This window comes from Balearica regulorum, chromosome 13, assembly GCF_011004875.1.
Source record: "Balearica regulorum gibbericeps isolate bBalReg1 chromosome 13, bBalReg1.pri, whole genome shotgun sequence".
Taxonomy (NCBI): domain Eukaryota; kingdom Metazoa; phylum Chordata; class Aves; order Gruiformes; family Gruidae; genus Balearica; species Balearica regulorum.
In genome coordinates this window covers 6,267,930-6,291,026 of record NC_046196.1, presented here as the reverse complement: position 1 = coordinate 6,291,026, position 23,097 = coordinate 6,267,930, and the positions used below count along the sequence as shown (strand labels likewise).

Below are 23,097 nucleotides of genomic sequence, written 5' to 3'. Positions count from 1 at the left end.
AGGGGTAACCACGAACAAAGGAGCAAAGACAGGGAAAACCTAAGATTAGAGGAGAGCCACGTCACAAGCTCTTCTGTACCCCCATCTGTCCATTTTGCTAGATCATGGGACTGAAATATAGTTGAATCATATGTAAAGACGTGGAGACAGAGGAGGCGGTGAGAAGACAGTCAGAGGCAGAAATCAGACATGAGGAGGGTTTTGAAGTTGTCACAAGGAGGAGATGTAGGAGGGCAACAGGAGAGAAGACGGAGTTGGTGGAGGCGGTGGGACTGTGCAGAAGCAGCAGCAGAAAGGATGTAAGCTTTTGCGGGGGGTCAGCAGTTTGGGGGACGCTGGAGTGCAAAGGCATGGGGACGGGAGCGCCAAATGGCTTCAACCATCACTGTTCAGCAACAAGAGCTGACACGAGGTGTGGGCAGGGTTAGTCTGGGAGCCAGGCAGCTCCTCTGTTCCTGCTTTCACTTTGGGTTTGACTGTACCTACCCGACTGGGAATCCAAAGCAACACCACATAACCCTGGGTGAGCAAAGAAAGCTACTGCAAAGAAAGTTAAAGAATAACTTACGGGGCTTCTTCCTTCCCTTTAGGCAATAGCACACATAGCTGGAATAGACTCCGAATTCAGGAGTTGTTCCAGAGAGAAATGAAGCAATAGGCTATTGCGTGTCTTCCCAAAAGTAGCGTTTTCTCATGCCCCCTTTCCCCCCAGGAAAGGGCAGCTGCAGCTGCGGAGCCTGCCCTGAGCTGGCTCCGCCAGTTCCTATCTGCTCTGTAAGCCTCCAAGGTTTTTAAGTTAAATATTTTGTGAGAGATTAGTGTTGAAAAGAAACAAACACTAAGCAGCAACAGGTAACACCCTTGGAGGCAATGCAGACTGATTTCTTAAAGCCACATGCCTCATGCCTCACGCAAATTAGCTCTGAGGAGCACAGGCTATACCTCACGGTGTATCAGCTGTGCTGCTGGCAGAAATAAGGCAGGCATCTCCTCAGAGCAATCCAGGTTCTCTCTCTGCAGAGCCCCTTAGGCTACCTGGTACTACCGTTCGGTGAAATAATCTGGTTGAACACTGACTAGTTTAGGCCCTGCACCCATGGAGGATGATCACGGTAAGATCCAAACCTCTGCGAGTTGCCATCAGCATTGTAGCCGAGTGCTGAAGGGGAAATGTCAGGCATTTGGCCACAGAGTCTGCTCAAAGGATATGTTGCTCAGTCTGTAGGAAGGTGTCCTAATGGCAAGAGAGCTGAGTAGCAAGAAGAGTTGGTAACAACAACTTTCTCAGGAAAACCATGGAGAAGAAATTTTACTTTCCCTCAATGGTACCTGACTAGTATCTGCTGTCTAGAGAAAAACATTTTTTGTTTTAGGCATAATTTTTTCAGATGTTTTTACACCATGATGATTTAATTATTTTTCCCTGATCAGCTAAGTACCTGTTTGGTTAATGACAAATAGCTAACAGCTTCACTATAATAATCCATACATGAAAGTTGAGGTTACATCTTTTACTTAGTCAGAGAAATGCATTTTCCCACCCCGGTTCCCATCACTGCTCCCATTAGTAGCAGACTAATAAAGATGCCCTGCAGCACCAGCCACCCTGTTTAGTAACAGGGTTGAATTTCCACCCATTTTTTCTAGGGGAAAACTAGCAGGCATATACCTCTGCTGTTTACCTACTTTACAGGTATCCCAGAGGACATACAAATGTTTAATTTGGAAAGCATATGCACCTAAGTTATTATTATAAACTGCAGGTTCATACTTACTTAAATTTCATTTTTTTTACTTGAGTGTATCATCTTTTATGCTTGCCTTTAAAAAACAGAAACCTAACGTGCCATGTTCTATTTGGAGCGACGAAGGAACAGCACAGGTGCAATGGAGACTGGATCTACTAGCTGAAATTCAAGTTTGTGCACTGTGATTGATTTGCCATCACTGACAGGACCTAACAAAGAAAACACTGGCTCCTGTTCCAGAGTTGCACGTACTAAAGATCTATGCAATTATATGAAATTAATATCTCCTCATTTCTTTGGACAAAACTGCTGTTTCCCCAAGGCTGTATTTCAATCCATGTCCTACACATTTCCCAGGCAATGGAATATTGTCATGCAAATCTGACAGGCATACTCCTTAGTGCGCCACATATAAAATCTGCCCCTACATGTTGAAGATCAAATTCCACCACCTAATACACAATTTTAGCTCTTCTGATTGCACCAACACCCCCAGGAGACACAGCTCTCCTGACGCCATAAGGCTCTTTCAGGAATGAACCACCTGCTCCACACACAGCTGGGGGAATGGTGCATCACCTCCTTCCCTCCTCATTTTTTTAAATCAATTTTAATCACAGCAGAACTCTCAGGCAGGTGTGCCAGCAGTGCTGTGAAGCTGTGGAGGATCATGTTCCAGAGTCAACTGCACACAGCATTGGTGACACAAGTAAAATGGAAGGGCACCTGAGTACGAGCAGAAGCAATGTCTGACGCCAAGTGCTAATACCTGATAATTACAGAGGGAGGGTCAGAAGAAATCCAGAAAAGTACAAAGAGGAGGAGGAGGGGAAAAAAATAAGAGAGAAATGCGAAAAGTATACTGTCTCAACACAAAGTCATTACAGAGAATTAGTCCATTAGGATAACGGCTGTGCGTTATGGGAAAGCTGAGCTCATTTGTTCTTTCTGAGGCTCTTGGAGAACATCTCTGCAGCTGAAGGAATGGCTCGTCCTCCACTGCAGCATCTCCTTTGGCCAAGGCAGGAACAGCAAACTCTGACTTCAGCTTCAGCCTTATCCAGCACTCTTTACATAAAAGAAGTATAATTAAGGTAGATGGCCCTGAGAGCAGCAGGATTAACATGGGTTACGCTGGTTGAGCATTGGGAGGTCAAAGAAATATTTGACCTCTTTTCGCCCCCCGCTTCAAGCCATAAACTAAGTAAACTGCAAGCACCGTGGGATCCAGACTTTGGAATCCTAGATGATTATGTTTATTCTCTTTTTGGACCTTTTGTTTTTATTTTTTTCACTGAATCTATATAGAAATTGATGTTTAACTCCAGGAGCACTTGAGGACATGTCATGAAGGCTATAGTCTGCTACTGTTCCCAGAACAACAAATTTCAAGGAGGGAACAAAATAATCAATGAGGCAGCATGACATGAGACAGTCTGGAGGCCCCACACTTGGTTTAGTGTTTATGACAACAATAATTAGCCAGGATTAATCATCATAATGGTTTTTAAAATTTAACTTGAAAGTGGAAACCAGTTAGCTCAGGAATTTTGCCACCAGAATTTTGGCACCAATGCAGTCCACAGTGATCGCAACTAAAAGCCTCAACTCTTTTATTAATCTTCAATGGTTTAAATAAAATTAGTTGGTGGGACACCAGTGATTCATAAGAGATCAGCATCCCTACAACCAATACACATTTGCATAATTCGAGTTATGCCTTTTCCATGGAAGTCACAGACTGGCATTATTGCCTTCACCCATACTAGCAAACTCGCTTCAAAACAGAACCTTGGCAAATATGTCCTCAGCTGTACTAATCCCAATTAAGAGAGCAGATTTTGAAAATTCTCATGACTGATAACCTGGGAATTAAATTCATATATGTACCTGAAAAGAAAATAAAATCTGATTACTCCAGCCATATATAAGGCCTTGACCTCACACCATGAAAGTCAATGGGAGCTTTGCTTGTCTTCTATGAATGTAGGATCAAGCAGTTAATAAATAAAACTTAGCCTGATAAAGGCCCATTTGGCAACACTCTATTTTACTTAAACCAAAATCACTTAAAAGTCTAAAATGTCATACATGAAATTAAAGATCAGTATGGGAGGGTGTATCTCAGAGACAGAAATGCATACAGCTTCATCCTGATCCCAACATGCTTCAGAAAAATAAATTTAAGCCAGCGTTTACCATAGTGAAAAATTCCTATAAAACACATCACGCTCATCGCTCAGGTAGGTCTTGGTCACCGTAGAAGCAGGACACATCCTCTTCTCATTTCTACTGGGATAGGTCAAGAGTAACATAACTGAAGCAAAGGTTATGTACAACTGATTTAGGCAAGATCACAATCAGGCCCACAAAAGATTTGCTTAATTGGTGGTCAAAAGGCAACTGTTTAAGTGACTGATGGATAGCAACTTTTACTTCTAGGAGAAATTACCAGTATAGACAAGTACAAACCATAATTTAAATACAAGGTATGTATTTGATCAGTATTAAAACCAAGATCTGAGTATCAAAAGGAATTAAAATGCTAAACATTTCCCTTTTGCTTTCATGGCTTCATGGAGGTTAGATGAAGACACTACCTGATTTTATTACAGAAGCACACGTGCCATTCCGGTGTCCAGCATCACGTTCAGTACACACCATTCCTGTTAGGACAGATCGCAGAGGCCTAACCTCATGGATATGGGATATGGAAGTGTCCTGTTGCTCAACACCTAGAAATGGCTTTTCGAGTTACGCTTCCCGAGCTAACCTATTAATCACGGTGCACAACAGACACAGGCCAAACCAGAACGGATTTTTAATGCCATCACCTGAGTAAAAATGATCATGAAAAAAAGTCAGACCATTCTATCAGTTCTTACATCAGACAGTGCAGACCAGAAAGCCAACAAATGCAGCATGAAAAAATAGCAAAAATGAAGGTTACTTTTATCTTTGAACAAACAGGCCAGAAGTGATGGTGTGGAACAGTCCCTTACCCAGTGATCTGAATAAGGAAGTACCTAAATAAGGTCTTGAGGATCTCAAGTCTCTAAATTTCAGTTTGAAGTTACTAAGGCAATGCTTCAAGTTTTACTCTATTTTCAATATTTAGCTTGGTTTCAGCCAGTAAAATCAAATCTTGAAAAACGTTCCGCTTTTTCCTATCCCATACCTATTAATTTAAATATGTAAAAAGAAATTTTAAAAAGACTCAAATAACTGATTGTTCATGTAATAGATGAATTCATCAGGGAACATTTAGGTTTCCCAACATAAGAAACAAAAGTACCCATCACACTTTCACACGAGCAAACAGCAATGTGACAGCTGAGATTTGTTCCTGTGAATCTTCATAGCTGAAGCTGCAGCCGGCTGCGTTGCCAACAAAGTCCAGGTGTAGACCATATGAGCTGACAAAACCAGGATTCTTAGGAGCACAGTCCCATTTCTATGTGCACAAAACATCCATGCCAAGGTGCACTTGAGCATCTGGAATTCACCACTGTGTTCTGGAGTGGTTTTTAACTAATGTCTGAGAGATTCATGCTGCCAGGTAGCTACCACTAAAACTGCTCTCGTGACTTCTAGAGGATTTGTATGCCACTGAAATGCACGGGTGTGCAGCGCCAGCGACTCATTTAAGAGGCTTTAGTGATAAAAGCAAGGTTGGCCAGCTGCACATTGTAAGAGGTACATAATTAGACAGGATCTCCAGTCAATGATTTGGAAGACCCTTTCATTTGTATAGTTCAGGGAGTGTCTGGGACAGAGCATACTGTAACGACCTGAGTGGCAGCATGTGGATCACTGACGGCTATGGGACTGCATCAACACTGCATACTGCCTAAGCCACCCTCGGCCTCAGCTATTAGAGGCTGTTTCCTGAAATGGGAGCATCCAATTTCTTCACTTGTTGACACCATGAAATTAGGCATGAGGTTTGGAGCAAAGCAGCAAACGCCTGCTTTCAAGTGGGCCACTGGTTTCTGCATCACCCAGTGCAAAACTGGGTCAGACATGTGAATAAACATGACTTGCTGAATTTTTGTCAGGAGGCTAAAGCATTTCACCAGTTGAGGCCCTGGAATATCCAAAAGAGATATTTAATTTTTATTTCATTACAATGGGTGTTTCCTTCACTCCACAAGGAGTTACACACACAGCTTTTGGGTCAACTAATCAACAATTTCTCTCCGAGGAAAAAACTTTCTGGCTTCCTACAGTTACAGCCTTCAGTTTAATTCTGTTTCCCAGGCTGTTATCTTTGCGCAGCCCTTGCTTTCCCCCATCCACCGTGATGCAGCTTCTTATGCCCGAATTCCTGCTGACACAGCCAAATTCCTCACTGACACCACCCCTCCACAGCACAGCTCCATTTGCCTTGAGCAGTGTCATGGCAAGAGACAACAACGGTGTTTCCTGCCTCTTCTCTCCATCTCACCAATTAGGGTCCTGCTGTTTGCCCTGTTGCTTGTACTCTTCAGTGTCTGGAAGAGCATTTGACTTCTGTTTGCTTCCCTCCAGGCTGGTACACCACACCAGGCAGCTGGGATGGTAAAGGTCTGCCTCACTCTGAACAGTCTCTGGGGACTCTTTTCCCCCTTGGGGACTCTATCCTGAGCTGTATTTTCACTATTTTGTGTTCCAGAGCAGCACAGCTACACGAGCTAATGTTAGATTGGAAGTCACAGGGGCATACGAATGGCCACAGAAGACCAAAGGTGCCTGTGACACTGTACCCCAGGTGCAGCAGCAGCCCCCATGGCACGCAGAAGGAGCCCAGGGAAGGCAGCTGCTGATACCTCCGCAGAGCCTTCCATGCAGAAGATGCTCTTAATTGTACGGCGGAGCACACACTGGGACCATCACAAGAGTGTGTGAACCCAAACCTCTCGTGGGATCACAAGCAGCTGGTGTAAGGGCACTCCCTCCCTTCAGCACAAAACAAGTGACCTCTCTTTTTATTCACCACAACCTCCTTTTATTCCGTGCCACCAAGTCTGCGTTTTATTAAAGCAGGAGAAGAAACATCTAAGCCTTCTCTACCTGAGGACTACTCCACATAAGAAGGAAAGCTATGGGTTTTTATTTTAACTCTTATTTTAAACAACAATCTTTCAGGTATAAACACAGCTGTCTGTGCTAACACTGACATTCACTTATATTAGATTAAACAAATAGTCAAGATCAACTACTACTAGGTACTTCAAGCCTCAGCAAGTAATCTCTTATTTAAATGAATCACTGGGTCATTTTAATCAGTTAAGTGGCTTAGCACAAGAATGCCTGCCATTCCTTTTGGTTTCAGGAGCTTCCCTACCTGCACTCATCGCTACCAAAATAATCCCTCTGCTCCACCCAGCTATTAGGCCCTAATTCATCAAAATCCCTGAAACAGAAAGTGAGCTTTCAGTGGGTGAGAAGCCCCTTTAAAACTGAAGGATGATTCATGGTCTTAAACCTGTGCTGCTGGTGGTGTATCCTTGGTCATTGATAGACCATTTTAATGAGGCGGATGAAAGTTATTCAAAGCATTGAATAATACTCAATAAACGATTGCTGATGTATTATACTGGCACTTCCCTTATAAAAAAACCTAGAACAAATGTATTTGAAGCACCATGGGCTTATTAATTCACTGGCTGCTACTTTATCTTACCCTGGGATAAGCTGGAGCAGAGGTGTAAGGAGTAATCTCAGCTTCTGTTATTAAACTGTCTAGAAGTGGAAATGCCCCAGAGGAGGGCACTTCATTCCCCACGCACATCTGTGTACACCCCCCCCCCCCCTTATGTGGCATGTGTTCAAGGCTCCTCTGTCTCTGTTCACAAATGGGATGTTCGCATAACTGCGAAGAATTGGCATCTTCCAAATTCAGGTCATTTTATTTGTATGTCCCTCAAACTTGTAAAGGTCTTTGCTTCATCTGGGAGAAGTTGTGGTGAAAGGGACAAAAAGGAGCTCCAGAATGAAAGCCACCAGGTAAGCGGTGAAACAAAAGAAAGGTGAACATGCCAGGAATAGCGAGGCATGGCATGAAACAGCAAGAGGATGCGCCCTTCTCTCATTCTGTCGGGAGTTTCAGGAAGGTTTTTATTTTGTCCTTCATCTTTAGCCCTGAAAGGGCAAAGAACTCATTCATCCTAAGACATAACACTATTGAAAATATAATTGATAGAGCTTGGGAAGATGTGAATTACAATATGAGATACACACTGGAGGGCTGCTTTTGGGGATGGAAGGTCATGAGGACCTTTAAGGTACTTGAGTTTTAAAAATATCTAAAATTTCCCTTCCTCAGCCCTCAGCTAAGGTTTCCACAACCACTAGCCTCAGCGATGACAGAGGATTCAAGGTGCACAAAGGTATTTGCAGGAGGATGAATCTTTGCAGGAGCATGGCCACTCATATCTGAGACAACAGAAAAGGTTCTGGAAATAGATTTTTTGGAACCAGTCTATTTTCAATGCAAAAAAAAAAAAAAATGCATAAGGGAGGAAAAGTACAACAGAATGAAGTGAGATTTCTGTCAAATAACTCTAACAAAGGTCCAATAGATGTTTCTGACTTCCCGCATGGCCTCAGTCAGGGCACTTCCCTCACCCTGTTTCCCATCATTAAAACCAAGGGAAAGGCATAACACAAGTGCAAAGATTTCTTCAGTCCTTATGTTAGGTCTGAATTTTTTCCTTTTCAGGAAGAAGTGAGCTATGGAAAAGCTAAAAAAGAAGGTTATATTTTAATCACACTTAAAAAAAAGAAAAAGGCAGGCGGGCTATCTATTCAGTGAGAATCCAACAAAAAAACAATTGTCTTACAAGGGCAATTGAAAATCAAAGTGAATGAGTATTTATAGCAACTGAACTGTTTAAAACAACAAACTGAAACTGCAGCACCAACTACTTCACAAAGTCATATTCTTGAAGAAGGGGAAAAAAAGATCAAAGATCTGCAGGCAGCCAGCTCTGCATACAAGTGGCTTTATCAGCTCTTGGCTGTGTTAAAGAGAGTCAGGCATCCTGAAAAAGAAAACATTTAATGAGGTGATGAACAACACTTTCTTGGCCTTAATTATAAGGGTAGGACTAAGCAACAATAATTGCAGGATAAATTATTGTCAAGAGATATTTCCAAACAACAACAAAAACCCCATGTCATTATCAAACAATTATTTTAAGTCTCATTTACATATAAAAAAGAATAAATGGAATAGTCCTCTTTTTCTTTTCCATTTGTGGGGGTGGTGGAAATTTTCAGGGTGGTGCATGGGAATTAGACGCACTACACCCAATATTGCTAATGACAGATTAATTCTCTGCAGATCGCTCTGGGAATTGTACTTTTGTATCCAAGGCAGAATTCTACCCAAGAAAAACTCAAATCTCTGTGATGTGCCCCCAAAGAATCACACGTATTTAATAATAGGAACAGAAGACCGACTTCCTCGCAAAGTATCATTCGAACTAAACGGCAGAAAAGTTCCATTTAGGACAGAGAGAATTAAGCATCAGGTGTAGTAAAGTAGTGCACATAAGCTGCTCAGACCTTATCAGATGAGCCTTTAAAAGCTCACATGAAAGAAATGAGATGTATACAGTAGCCTTGAGTCAAATAGGCTTTCAGGAGCCAACAAGCGTATGTCATACAAATGGAGACAAAATGAGATCATGGCAATTGCTCCTGGGCATTTATCTCAACACTACTTTGTGCCTACAGATCCCAAGCAGTGGAAGACCAGGAGGTTTTTGGCATGAGGAGTGGTGCAGAGCCAGGTCGTCTACTTTCCCACATTAGCAAATGGAGCAAAGTACCAGGCAGGTTTTCAAAACGGTTCCTGCTTAGCTATTAAAATAAACAGTCACATTTTCAAAAGAGCTCAGAAGAATACTAGTTGCCATTGGTTTCTGAACTCTTTTTTTTTTTTAATCCAGCTGCTTAAATTTTCCATTATGAACTTGTGATTCTGGGTGGCTAAACCACAGATTGATGAAAAGAGCGATTTTTTTCAGAAGTCGGGAGGGGGGTTATCTCCCTGAAAATATGGTCCCTTAAAATTTATTTTAGTTATCCCTCTAAAAATTGATTGTACCAAAGAATGGTTGCTTTGGAAAAATGTAATCTTTCTCTCATGTATATGTACATAAGAAAAATTAAATATATACAGTGGTTGTGAATACAGTACCCACAAGGAAACCAAATAAAATAAAGTATTTGAGTGTCTTTCCCATATGCAGGTATTTTGGCAAGTGACTTACTTACCCACAAACAGCGATGATCAGTTATGCTTAGAACAGACCAGCATATTATCATATGAATATACATAATAAGAAATCTCACTTCTTTCACAAAAAAGAATTAAATAAAGCTGGGTACCACCAACTCTTTTTTTTGTTTGTTTCATCCAGACAATAGGGGCAGTGATAAGTATTATTGTTCAAAGAAAGCTTACTTTTCTTTTTTTTTTCCTTTTTTCAAAACTCTGATAAATTTGTCAAACTACTTGACATCCAACACATTTTTCCAGAAAACAGGAATTCATCAATGTCTTTACTCTTGCTACCATAAAATTATGACAGAAAAAGCAGAATTTGGGCAACGTAGGCTCTATTTCATGTCTGTTTTATCAGATACTAGAGCTACAAAAGACAATTTTCAAAGAGGATAGAGCCAAACACATTTTAGACATTTCACCCATTTGCTTTCAAAATGCAAAATCCATCGCATAAATTAGACAAGTAGTTTTCAGCTTCTATTTCAGAGATATTTTGAAGTCCACAGATTACTCCAAAGGAATCTACACAGAAATCTGGCAAGAGTAGTATTCAATAGGCTTACATTTGCTGTATTTAAGTCTATCAGATCTACAAGAAAGTCTCCATTAATTTAAAAACCTTCTCAACCACAAGGTCCCAGCTCACAGCACACACATAAATGAGTGTATAAGTTGCAAACAATTGAGAAAAAAGTCCTGAGATTATATAAATGCATATAGAGCTACACGATAATAAGGCACAGGCAGTTTAATCAAAAGTTCAGTAATTTCCAAGATTCTGGCCAAATCAGTGGGATATGATTCAGAACCTAGATACTAACTATTTAAGACTCGGATTATTTTAGTGACAAGGACAGAATAAAAATGTGTTTCTTTCTACTACTTTGCTTACTGACATGAGACAGCACACTAGCTGCTTCATTTCTGCTCTTATTGTGCTTATTGTAAATTAAAGCCTTGGCTCACAAAGTACAGAGAAAAGCAGTTCTTATTTCAAAAGCTCCCTCTAGCTTTTCCTAACTGTTTGTTACCAGAATTTTCCTGATGATCTGCTAGAAAAAGCAGCTTAGAGTCAAAGGTGGTCTCATCGGTCTTAGAGAAACACAAGCGCATATTGTATAACCAATTTCAAGTAGGTTTTTAATTTGTAAAAGCCACACAGTTAAGACGACGTTAAAAACCCACCCCCTTCTTTTGATTCAAGATCAAAGAGATTTTTAGAAAAGTGACATAACCCTTAGATGTCCCAGAAAACCACATTTGCCACAATTAACCAGCTTCAGTCTCCAAGCCTCATACACACAGAGGAGCTGGAACAGCGCGTTCGGAGCAGTGAGGTTTTATTGCAGTTGTGGGCACATTTGGAAAAAACAAGCACAGGTCAAGCTCCCCACGGCTTTGTGCCAGCCTACAACAACTAGGGGCAGACGGTCAAAGGGAACTCGAAATGACCGATCTGGGATTGCATCACCAGGTCTTCAAGGTGGTGTAAATCAGCATAGCTCTACTGAACTTGCCGTGGTCTCATTGATTCCTACCAGCGAGCATCCGATCCATCAATTCCAAACGCGGTGGAGTTCAGTGACACTGCACAGGTGAAGCGCTCAGATGCACGTGATACAAATACTTCTCTTCATCCAGGGACAAACTAAAGAGTCCAGTGACTGCCCTGAGGTCTGAGATAGTAGAAGCAGAAATAAATACAAGAAAATGACTGAGATGCTACAGAAAGAGAAATTAGGGAGATAGATAGGAAGTTTGAAGCTAGGATCTACAGGCAAGCTACCCCAGCGTACTTTCAGCCAGAAGGCTACATCAGGAATTCTGCATACAATGTCTTCTAATTAAATCTAAGATGGTTGAACAAGGTACGTGCTTTATGTGTCTGAGGTCTACTCAGTGTTACAATAAAACTGTTACAGGAGAAAGAGATTCCACCACATGTATTCCAGAAAGGTGAAATGAGAAACCCATCAAATATACAGCTCATATGTAAACAGATGAAGATGACAAGTAAACTTTCATAAACATGGATAACTCCTATAAGAGAAAGGTGATGCTTTAAAATTACCTTCACTTGAAAAAAACAGTTTACAGTGGATTATCCATCACAGCTGTGTTTAAAATGCAAAGAATGGCTTTTGCTGCAATGGCAGCATGTCAGCAGAACATGGGAAGACACTGCAACCGTGAAGTCCGTAATAAAAATGGATATCTAAGATTGCCCATAGCTTCTGGGTCAAATCAGCCCAAGAAACAGTCACACTTACTGCTCTCAGGTACCCAGGCCAAATCTCACCACATACAGCACAAGGGAGAGCACGCACATGCATATGTGTCACGGGCATCAGTCCTGACGTAGCCAATACAAACTGGGTAGGAGCCTCACTCCGACTGATAACTCCCTTTTATCTTCAGCAACTGAGCACATGCTTTTAGAGCATGAACGCCAAAGTCCAGTTCCACTTTTATGGGCATATGAATAGGAAACATTATGGCTACTTAGAAAGCATGTACATAATCTTCTATAGCACCCTGTTCCTGTAGCACATACATTCCTTGCTATAGATACTAGGTCAAATAAATATGAATTCCACCAGGTACTACTGCCCACTCAACCACCACCCAGGGAGTGGACTAAAAACACAGATACTTTTAGATGTAAATGGAAATGAGGGGGAATTTCAGTCATTTTGCAGATCATCTTCAGAGGAACTATGGCCCACATCTTGTGAAATGCTATATAGACAAGTAGCAAATAATGCACAATCTTGTATATTCTTTTTATATATTTTAACCTCATCCTATCTTTATGCACTTTTTCAGAGATCTACGATTTCCTGGCATTAAGGTACTCTGTGTGCTATAAGAAGGGATAAAAAGACACATTATAAGTTTAAAAACTGAGAATTTCATGGGAGAGTTAAAATTGCCACTAAGGGCACACCAGAAAGAATTACTGATTTTTCTGACTGCCCTAACATCAAAAGATTAAATAAGAAAACCGAAGTCTTTTATAAACTCAAGCAAACGTACAGACAATGTCAAAGCTATTTGGTCACAAATTGGAGCCATCATTTTCACTTTGAAGGCTTGCACAAGAAGCTATTCTGCACTGGAACTGCCACAAAAATTGAAGGGAGAAAATGAATGGGACAAGGGAAATAGGGACTTACAGTTCTGAAACAGTGTAAAGTGCTATGTAGAAGCAATATTTATATAAGACACCAGAATGCTAAAGACTTCACTATTGCCCGTCACTGACTGTGATATATGGGCTGCGGTTGTCATATATACAGAAGGACAAACCTGAATTGGATTGTCCTCTGCAGAATGAAACTGTTTGCCCCTTACAGCTCCTCCTCATTATCACTGGAGTGATCTCAAACTCCTCTTTGCTCAGTGTTCCTGCGTATATGTGAGGCTATTCATGGATGCAGGACAGGGTCCACCCCCTAATAGAGCTGGTAATAAAGCATGAATTATGAAAACATTGACGTTCGTATTCTGCAGTGGGCAGAGAACTGAAACCAAACTAAGCAGTGGGTCAACAATCTAAGCAGATGAGACAGCCTCAGTTTTTCTTGACTTTGTAAATTGTTCTAATTAGACATTTGTAGCTGGGACAGATTCAGACCTTCAGCTTCTGCAAGATGACCCGTATCAGCAACCTCCACACATATCTCAGTCTTCACTGTTTTCAGAGTGTATTACATGGTTTTGTCCCAGTATGTTACACTTAGTATTGCAGTAATTTACAATTACTCATAATCATGAAGACAGCGAAAGCTCTGACAGAAGTGAGGAGATGCAGGAGGACACTCCTCCTCTGAGTTCAATAGAACTGACAAACACATGGAACGGGCCATCAGCAGGTGTAAGTAGCCAGGAAGCGATGCCGCCTGACACCAAAACTCAGTATCAAACCCATCTGTACACACACACAAATATCCAACAAATTCTTTCTGAACTAGAGAAAGCAGTGGGTCCATTTAACTGATTAGATTCCCTAGAAGTCTCCCAGCATTAGACTTTTAATGTATTCCTCTCCTAAAACATTTGTTGCATATATATATTTCCATTTTCCTTGAGATTTCAAAAGAGTTGGCATTGTTAACTTAGAATATTGCTAGTTAATTGTCGGCGAGAAAAGACAAATTATGAGCAGGGGAACTGTTCTGGGAGGATTTAGTGTATTTGAATAATTTAGACCCCTGCCGTTAACGTGACAGGATTGTTTTTCTCTTGCAGTAGCCTGCTGCTACAAGAATTAAAACTGTCGTGGCAGGCTACAGCTTGGGCTAGGCCTTAGTAATGAGCTTTATCAGTCAATAAATGATTTTATGCAGCAAATTAAACTGTAAATTTGGTTTAGGTGGTAAATATTTAGAGAATAAAGATATCCAGCTAATGAGGAGGACTGGGTGGGGAAAAAATGTAATGCAAATGTCAATCCTTTAAATCTTTGGTAGACTAAAGCTTTGCTGAAAGTTTACTGCTAGTGCCTTCTTTTTTTCCCCTTACTTTTTTCTTTTTTTTTTTTCTTTGTAAACAGCAACGGAACACTATCTCAACTGTATTTACAGGTACTAGAGAAGGAGGGAAAGAGTTTTGCAGGGTATTGTGCAAACCACAATTCCACGCGCTCACTTGGCTCTCAGACTGAAGCATCAAATGGCCTCGTGTTGAAAGCACTTGCTAAAGAGAGACAACACAAGTGTTGGATTCATGATGGACAAGCACAGCAAGTTTGATATGAGTGAGTTCCCAAGGGCAAGTGGGACACTTACAGCTTGCTCCTGGTTCTAGTCTCTACCTCTAAACACAGCTTACGAGAAAAGATCTGCTTGGTCCTTGACTTGTAGCAGGATAGAGCAGCAGCAATCAGCAGAAGCAACCAGTTTAAAACATTCCCCTTTCACACAGGAGACTACTTCTGACAAGATGACCTTTCAGCTCTGGAGCTTACTTCTCCCATATGGCTCACCCAAATCCCACACCACTCTGTGGCCCACCCTTGAGGGCATGTACATGGAAAGGGATTCTGAGAACATCAATCGATCGACAGGAGGAATATGGTTTCAAAAGGCACATCTGGATTAACATGGATGAAAGTGCCCCAAACAAATAAATTACATTTGTTCAAAGGTCAGGTGATTCGCAATACGCGGCTTCAAAAGCAGACAGGGAAACAGTCTACCAAAAAGCTGTTTTCCAAGATGAGTCCTTGACTTCCAGCTATGCTCCAAGGACCATTCTTTCTCCAGGGAAGGTCTGGAAAACTTATTAATCTTGGCAAGGGCATTTATTACCAAGATGAAAATTTTGCATGTAAATTTTTTACTGTGGCCAAAAAGTCAGCTTTCAGAGGAAAAAAGTATGTGAAAAAATGTCAGTCAGCTCCATAAAGAATAGCTGGAACTCATCCTAAAGCTAGGAGTGTTAACCTTGCTGTCCTTTATCAGTTTCTAACAGTAGTAGCAATTTTTTTGTGATTTCTGCTAGATCTGTTATTCTCTACTTTCTGACAAGAAAAGTATATGCAGCCCTGATAAAATCCGCGAAACAATGGCTTTATTTATGCCTTCCAGGTGGCACTGCCAGATGGTAAAACCTCACGCAAACAAAGCCAGAAGTGCCTGTACACTACGTAGGGCTAAGACGGAACGCACTCCAAGATGGGGAAACCATCTCCTTTCATGAGAATCACAAGATGACCAAGAATCAATGCCAGAAACTCCACTTTGAACCAGTTCCAGCCTCAGACACCGTGCAGTTCACAGTGACAACACACAGAGAAATCCCCAACTATTGCAGAGACCCCAGGCGTGTCCCTGCACTGAGGGGGCTCCTTGCTGGTGCTCAGGTCAAGGTTAGCCTTGACATTTTAGAAACCAGTTGATAAGGCACAGAGCAAAGGTTTTCCACCCAAGCAGTTGACTGCACAAGGCTTTAAAGCAAAATTTGAAAAGGACACAGTTACATATTGAAAGGAAATTGAGTCACAGAATATCCCAGTAAAACTCGGTCGGACCCACACATTGTACACTCCAAACAATATGCTATTAAGTGCAATAAATCCAAACAGCACCCTGGAGATTTCTTTGGAAGATCAGAATATATATTGTGGATATAGTATGGAAGGCTGTTTTTAACATGAAATCTGTTCAATTGCAAGCTGTTGATGTTAACCATTTCTTGAAAGACCCAATATACTAATGCAGTTTATTTACATGGCACAGAATGAAACTTCATGTATCACCTTCTCCATGCCTTTCTTTGATTAGATTGCTTCAGTTTAATTACTAAATTCTGTTAAAGGACTTTCGGCACAGATGTAATTTCATGCAGGTGTTACCTGGTGTAATGAAACCAGATGTTTCCATCGGAATAGGCCTCCCTCTTTTGAGATGTGTGTGCTGCCATAGCCTGATTTGTATATCCATCAGCTCAAACTGGGGAAAAAAAAAAAAAAAAAAGTGGTTGGGGGTGTTAAGCAAGATCAGATTTTCAGTACAGAATGGGTAGTGCCACCTGTTGTCTCCTGTTACATACAAAAGTCTTCCATTTGTACATAACTTTGCTTTTAAATACCTTCCCCTATTGATCCTATTTTGATTAATCCAGCAGGCTGGCCTCTTTTGCAAAGCATTTAGGAGCTTGATGTACAGAGGCACGGACTTATACATGGAAAAGGGGAGGCTGTTCTTCAATGAGTACAATCTTTTTTATTGAACTTTTATCCTTGTGTACTTATACAATCTGAATCTACCCAGTTTCTACTATGGAGTAGAAAGTTCTTGGCTGGTTAGGGAATGAAACAAAACATATTTATTGAGGTATATCAGTAGCAATTAAAAAAACTCCAAAATCCAAAACTTTTGTTTTCAAATAACTTTGAATAGCTTTTGAATATCCACAGGTTGCTACAGGGAACCTAGTAGGAAGTTATTCTCTAGACAGTTGATATTATGGCATAAATTAGGGAGAGAACTGAGTAGTCACAAGGATGTTCATGAGAATTACATGGTCAGATCTGGCACTTATTAGCTCACAGATTTGGGGCATGCAGTTTACATTTCCTGTTATAAAACCCAATAAATTAGATTAAGCTGGCCACTGTTTTAAATATAAAAGAAGTAAACACTCCCTGCATGACAAATGTCATGGAAATCTACTTTTTGCATTCGGCTCCTCACAAGTTGTCTTAGCAACACAGCCTCCTCATTTTCTATCACGGACATTATCATTAGTGCTGTTTACTTTTATTTTAGTTACTGTAAAATCATGACTGGCCAAATGACAGACCAAAGGTTTAAAGTCACAGAAAGGAGCACCGTTGAGCAGCAACAAAGAGAAAAGAATCATACCCATATCACAGCTAAGCTGATAGCAATTCTGGAGTAGTTTTTGTAACACCCAAATTTTGAATTGCTTTTCTGATTAACCCAGTTCATCAAACGCACCACGGTCAGAGAGGTGGTTACACATCAGCCAGCACCGTCCAACTCTGGGGGGAATATCCTCACGATCATGCAAAACGAGGGGAATTTGCATGGAAAGTCTTTGCCAGTTCCAAACTGCCAAGAAGGGGTTTTGATGAAATGTTCTCATTTCAACCTAAAAGGAACAAACCCAGCCTCAGCTGGCAGGGTAAGCGACTCCAACTGGCAGTTCCAACACAAGCCTGAGAACCTCTCCACATTTCTCCCCATTGTTCTGTCAAGCCCTGATGCTGCACAGATGACACCAACCCAAACCCTGGACTCAAGCTCTCGGGACTGCAAAGCTCCGAACAATGAAGAACGAAGGGCCTATGGGCATTAGCAGAAAGTTCACAAATAACAGCTAACAAGCAGTGGCACAAAAGGCTTACAACCAGACAGCTCAAATCAACCAAGACACTCATTCTTTCAGTTAGCTCTTTTAATATTAAAAACAAACAAATAGAGAAGATCAAAATATTCATAAATTACGCTGCCCTCTCCTCCTCTTCCATCTGTGTTCTTGCACGAAGCATTAATGTTTTTGGAAAGTACACATGCATTTTTGTAGGCACATGAACAAAGGTTTGCAAGGTGGAGTCTTGAATTGTAGGATGACACACAGCAAAATCAGAGATTGCACAAGCATGCACAAGTGCACGTGTGCACACAGACACGCAAAGACATTTCATATTAACAGCCTCCAAATCTGCATCTTTACAATTGCCTTCTTGAACGAATTCATTTTTATTTTGTGTTGTTTTCAGGTTTATTTGGGGGGGGAGGGAAGGGAAGATATAGACTAGTCAACTAAACTACTGTCTGCCCTCATTATTTCAATTCAGGGACTGACAGTACAAGACTTAATATTACAATAAAGCAAAACTGGTGTCAGCAAAAAAAAAAGTTTCGATGACACACTGATATGGAACACTATGATACACTGGTAAAAACTATGTGAAAACCTGAAACACATAAGACTGCAATTTAATCTTTTTATTTGAAATATAAATATTGTTACTATCAAGCTTGACAGTATAGAAAATGTGTGCCCTGCAGCCTTCTGACAAAACAAAATTTATATTTAAAACTTCCTGAAATAATGCCTTTCATATGTGGAGTTTTGTCACATTGCAGCGGCTCTGAGCCTACCTTATGGTCCTGCACCTTTAATTATTTTATGCCTAGAAGACACATTTTAAATAGAAGAGGCGGGTTACAAGAGTTTTGACAGCTGTGGATGATTAAAATACTGACAACATGCACTATATAAAATTCCCTGAGGTTTTAGCTGGGTACTCACACGAAAGTTAGCGATTAGATTCCCTCCCCCCCTGCCAAATCCCACCAGCATGAAATGTTCGTATCACTGGCCTGTTACCCTCTCCTCTTTAGGCAATGCAAACCTTTTTCTTTCTTTCTTTTTTTTTTTTTTTAATATCTTAAGGCCACATACTTGAAAATTGGTCAACAAATTTGATTTAGTAATCTGTTCCCATTTAACAAATATGCAGCCAGGTTTCATGACCAGCTGTTCTGTATCATTGCATGAATGGAGGGAAGGGAAACCGTTTAAAACGTATGAATGGTTTTAGGTTTTGTTTTCACCCACTCCCCCCTTTACAAGAGTGTTACAGCTTGTGCTAATTTTCTGGCCTCTTGACCTACATGTTTGGGTTGTGCAAAATATTACATTATGAGGGAAAACGAGTGCTCCCCAGTTCAGAAAAACACTGAAGAACATTCTTAACCTTAACTCTGCTAGCTGCCTCCTGACTCCATACACTTGAGTTAGGGACATATTTATGTACTTTGGTTAAACTGGGACTCTACCCTTCAAGTTTTTCAAATTAAAAGCTGCATATGAAATAGCATTAATTACACTGACTTTGAGTCGTGGCTACGACTATGTCAGTCTGTCCCTCCCTTTATTACACTACTGGCTAAGAAATCCTAGAAGCAGCAAACCACCTCCAAAAATATATGAGCAATTGCAGAGTCAGGCTATCTGGATGTGGGTCATAAGTTATTGTCTATTTTTATTATCGTTAATACATTTTAATTTATTTAGACATTTCAAAATGCAAGAAAAGACAAAGAAGAAAATCTTATCATCCAAAGAGCAGACATCATTTGGATGTTCCTTTCAACCCTAGAAGAGAGGTTTGTGAAAAGCCAAAGATGGATTTGGGATAAACCAGTTTCCACACTGATAGTGGGAAGGTATATCATGAAGCTCCCTGGCAGAGGTGAAGTTTAAGGATGGACGGGAAGGAACTAACTCGGTGCTCTAAATAAAGCAGAAATGCTCCAGAGATACTTGCAAGCCAGGAAGCAAGAGCCACATCAAGGCTGATGTACGGAACATGCAGAAAGACCCCCAAGTGACATACAACATAAGGGGGGTGTGTGCAAAATCTCATCGATTCAACTCAAATACTTCTAATTCAGCTAAATCTTTCTGAGCAGCTATTTCACCAAAACCAATACAGTTTGTAAAACCAAACTAATACCTATTTGCCAAGCAGTAACTGAAGGAACATGGTGGAACTTAAGACACTTAATTTGTGTAATAGAACACAAAGAATTATTTTATCTGTATGCAATAGCAACTTCCCTGTTGACTTCCATTCCTGAACAGTACCGGTTACAGTGACATCTCGGTGAACCCAGGGGAGGAGTGGGCAGGAGCAACTCCCTGCTCTGCTGTCCGTGTGCTCACCCTACCACCGTCCCGACCGGCACAAATCCGCACTGAGCCCGTCCCTCTGCTGCCTGGCCTCTCAGAAAGAAACCCACACACCCGGGTGGGATGAGAAATGGGTTGAACTCCTGGTTTGGGCAAGGAGAAGACCAGGTCTGTGGCACGCAGGATGCAGCACACCCACCCCATAATCTAGGTGCAGCTGTTGGTACCACTGTATGAAGAAATGTGTGTTTTGCCATTTGAGGAATCTCTAACAGGAGAGTTGCATGTGCTTTTGGGGTTTTTTGGAGCAGCAGAAAGCAACTTTTCTGTACAGAAGGCTGCGGGAGTTGTTTAGTGTTCAAGTGCCCACTCTCCCACAAGACACGCAGTATACCTGCAACTATGAATTTTTTGTTGTTGTTCTTATTAATGATTGTGTATATAATTTTGATTGTAGAGCTGTGTAGGCTGTGCAGATTTAATAACTCTGATATTAAGAAAGACAGGGAAAGGACAAGGTTCTTCTCCTTACAGTGCAGTGCAAGTTACTGAAGCAGAAGTAAAATTGCAGAAACAAGAGCCAAACATAGTCGAAGTATTTGATTAAAGAAGAAGTACAAGGGCATAATAAGAATTTATCAAATGTTCCTACTATGTTTGGCCAAGGTACAAAACACTCCTTTTAATCTTCAATATTTGTAAACAGAATGTTGGATAACTAACTTTCTTTTAGAAATAAGGAAGGACTTTCCCTTCCTTGAAAAATCAGAAGTCCATCAGTTACATACTGCAGGAATGAGCCACAACAATAAAACTTCATACAAAAATACTTCACTTCCTAGGAAAGCACTACTTACAGCAAAGTGTATTTGGAAAACGATGCCCGTAAACAAGTGTCTTCAGCCATGTGCCCTGAGGACTTCAAAGTGCATCAGACAAGCAAATCAGACCTTCTTCCTTCCTGCTCTTTTCCCATGTTCTGAAGATAACTTATCTAAAAAGTGAAAAATATGTTATTGGAGTGGCAGTGGCTACTGAAATCATCGAAGGTTTTTAACCTTCAAGCCAGTGAGAAATAAGCCAAAGATTCAGTACCAAGGAATCAGTTGTGCAAAAGACAGGCTTCTATGCACTCTAATTATGATGTCTACAGTGTGCTGGAAAAGCTGTAAGCAGGGAATGTGGGTGCTCCTCCACCCCTTTTCCACCACTCCGTCATCCCTGTGCAATCCGCAGCATCTGCTCATTTCCAGATCATCGTCAAAAGTCAAGAAACGTTGACAATCTCTGCCCTTCAGCTACCCAGCACCTACTCACAAGCTGAATTCCACCGAGGTTCAGGGACTGTTCGTAAGAAGTGCCTGAGACTATCAGAAATTTGGAAGCCTATCTTAAAACAAAAATAAAAAATCAGGGAATATTTAAAGCATCCCCATGACCCCACCCTCGGGAAAATGAGTTATTAAAAATGCTGGAATGCAATCTGTGTCAAAGGAGACATTACATCAGTCGCTTGTCCGCCTGCTTTTTGTTGTTGTTCAAGTTCTCAGTAAAGCAAAAGAATGAAATACATAACCTGGTGTCCTTGTCTTCAAACCTTCATTGTTATATATAGGATATTGCTGAGTATTTTATGGCTACTGCTATTTCCTCAATAGAAACTACCCAATACAGATGTTCAAGCATTGGTCTGTAAAATGCAGTGCCTATTACAGCAGTTAAGCCACACAACTCAGCTCTTTCTAGCTTACCAGTTCGTTACATATATCATACTGTATATTAGTGGTTGAATCATCACTTTCCAGCTGATTTTGGATTTTCACAATGCACGGCTTCTAATGCACATGCTGATCTGTTCAGGGTCTGTCTCTCATCTTTCTTTGCACAAGTAGTTTCAGCTTAGTATTTTTGTATCCAATTATGAAGAAAGATGAGAATGAAATGGGAAATAAAAAAGTGACAGGTAGAATTACAGAACAAAATGGTATTGTACGCTTGCTTGATGCTAATTGGTTTTCTTAACTGTTTAAAATCTGTGGCATAGCGTAAAATAACCCAACAGGAGTGGTCTGCCAGCCATTTTAGACACATTTTAAGTCAATTTAATTTACTTAGTGGCAGCTCTAATACATTTTGGCTGCTGAGGCTCTCAACAGACACACCAAGGATGAGCTTTATGGCACACAAAAAGAGGGGATGAAAGAGGAAACAAATGCTTTTAATTAAAGAAAATGTGAGATGTTTTGGATTAGGTGAGGTTTCCGGTTTTGGTTTTTTTAGCTTACAAAAGTGAGAATATTTAACCGTTTAAGTAAATGGGCTAAAAGTTCAGCACTTCTGAGTTCCACCATTACGAATAATTTATACTTCCTTTCATGTGCTTCTGCTTATTGTTATCGATAGAACTTCTGAAGTCAACTCAGCTGAGACTGCAGACAGGTCAGTGCCGATGAGCAAGTGGAAAGGAGAACAGCCAAGTGACAGCACACCAAAGTAATATCCTACAACTGAGTAACTCCTCAGTACGCATTGTCTGGATATGATTCTGAGAATACCTAAAGAGTCATCGAGAGTAATCAAGAACTGTTAAAATTTCTGTGCACCAAAAATTATGATACTAAAGTCGTTCTGCCGTTGGTAGTAGGGAGGCGAGGGTGAGAGCGGCAGGGTTGTGTGTGTCTGAAAGACAAAGCATGCTTTACAGCTCCACTGTCCTAAATCTGAGTAGATATATCATTTTCATATGCTAAGATTACTGGACATCTAAACAGGTATTTGAAATGGTACCTCCTCCACAAGCATTGACACAGTATACGCATTTACTTTACACAAACGTGGGTCAAGTATGCCCACTTCTGAAAATGTGGATTGTGTATAGCAGAGGCATGACAAAAAGGA

General features: G+C 40.8%; 1 protein-coding gene and 1 long non-coding RNA gene across 2 annotated transcripts in view; one reads left to right on the top strand and one right to left on the bottom strand.

The window, feature by feature from the left end:
• The window catches only part of LOC142603707 (uncharacterized), a 349,083-nt gene that overhangs the window by 8,494 nt on the left and 317,492 nt on the right, over positions 1-23,097 (bottom strand). The window contains exons 9-10 of the long non-coding RNA XR_012837604.1: positions 21,057-21,193; positions 16,385-16,481 (exon numbers count right to left, since the gene is read on the bottom strand). This is a non-coding gene — a long non-coding RNA (uncharacterized LOC142603707). The remainder of the gene's footprint in view (positions 1-16,384; positions 16,482-21,056; positions 21,194-23,097) is intronic.
• DYNLRB2 (dynein light chain roadblock-type 2) overlaps positions 1-23,097 on the top strand; it is a 296,487-nt gene that overhangs the window by 37,948 nt on the left and 235,442 nt on the right. The gene's annotated exons all lie outside the window — the stretch shown is intronic.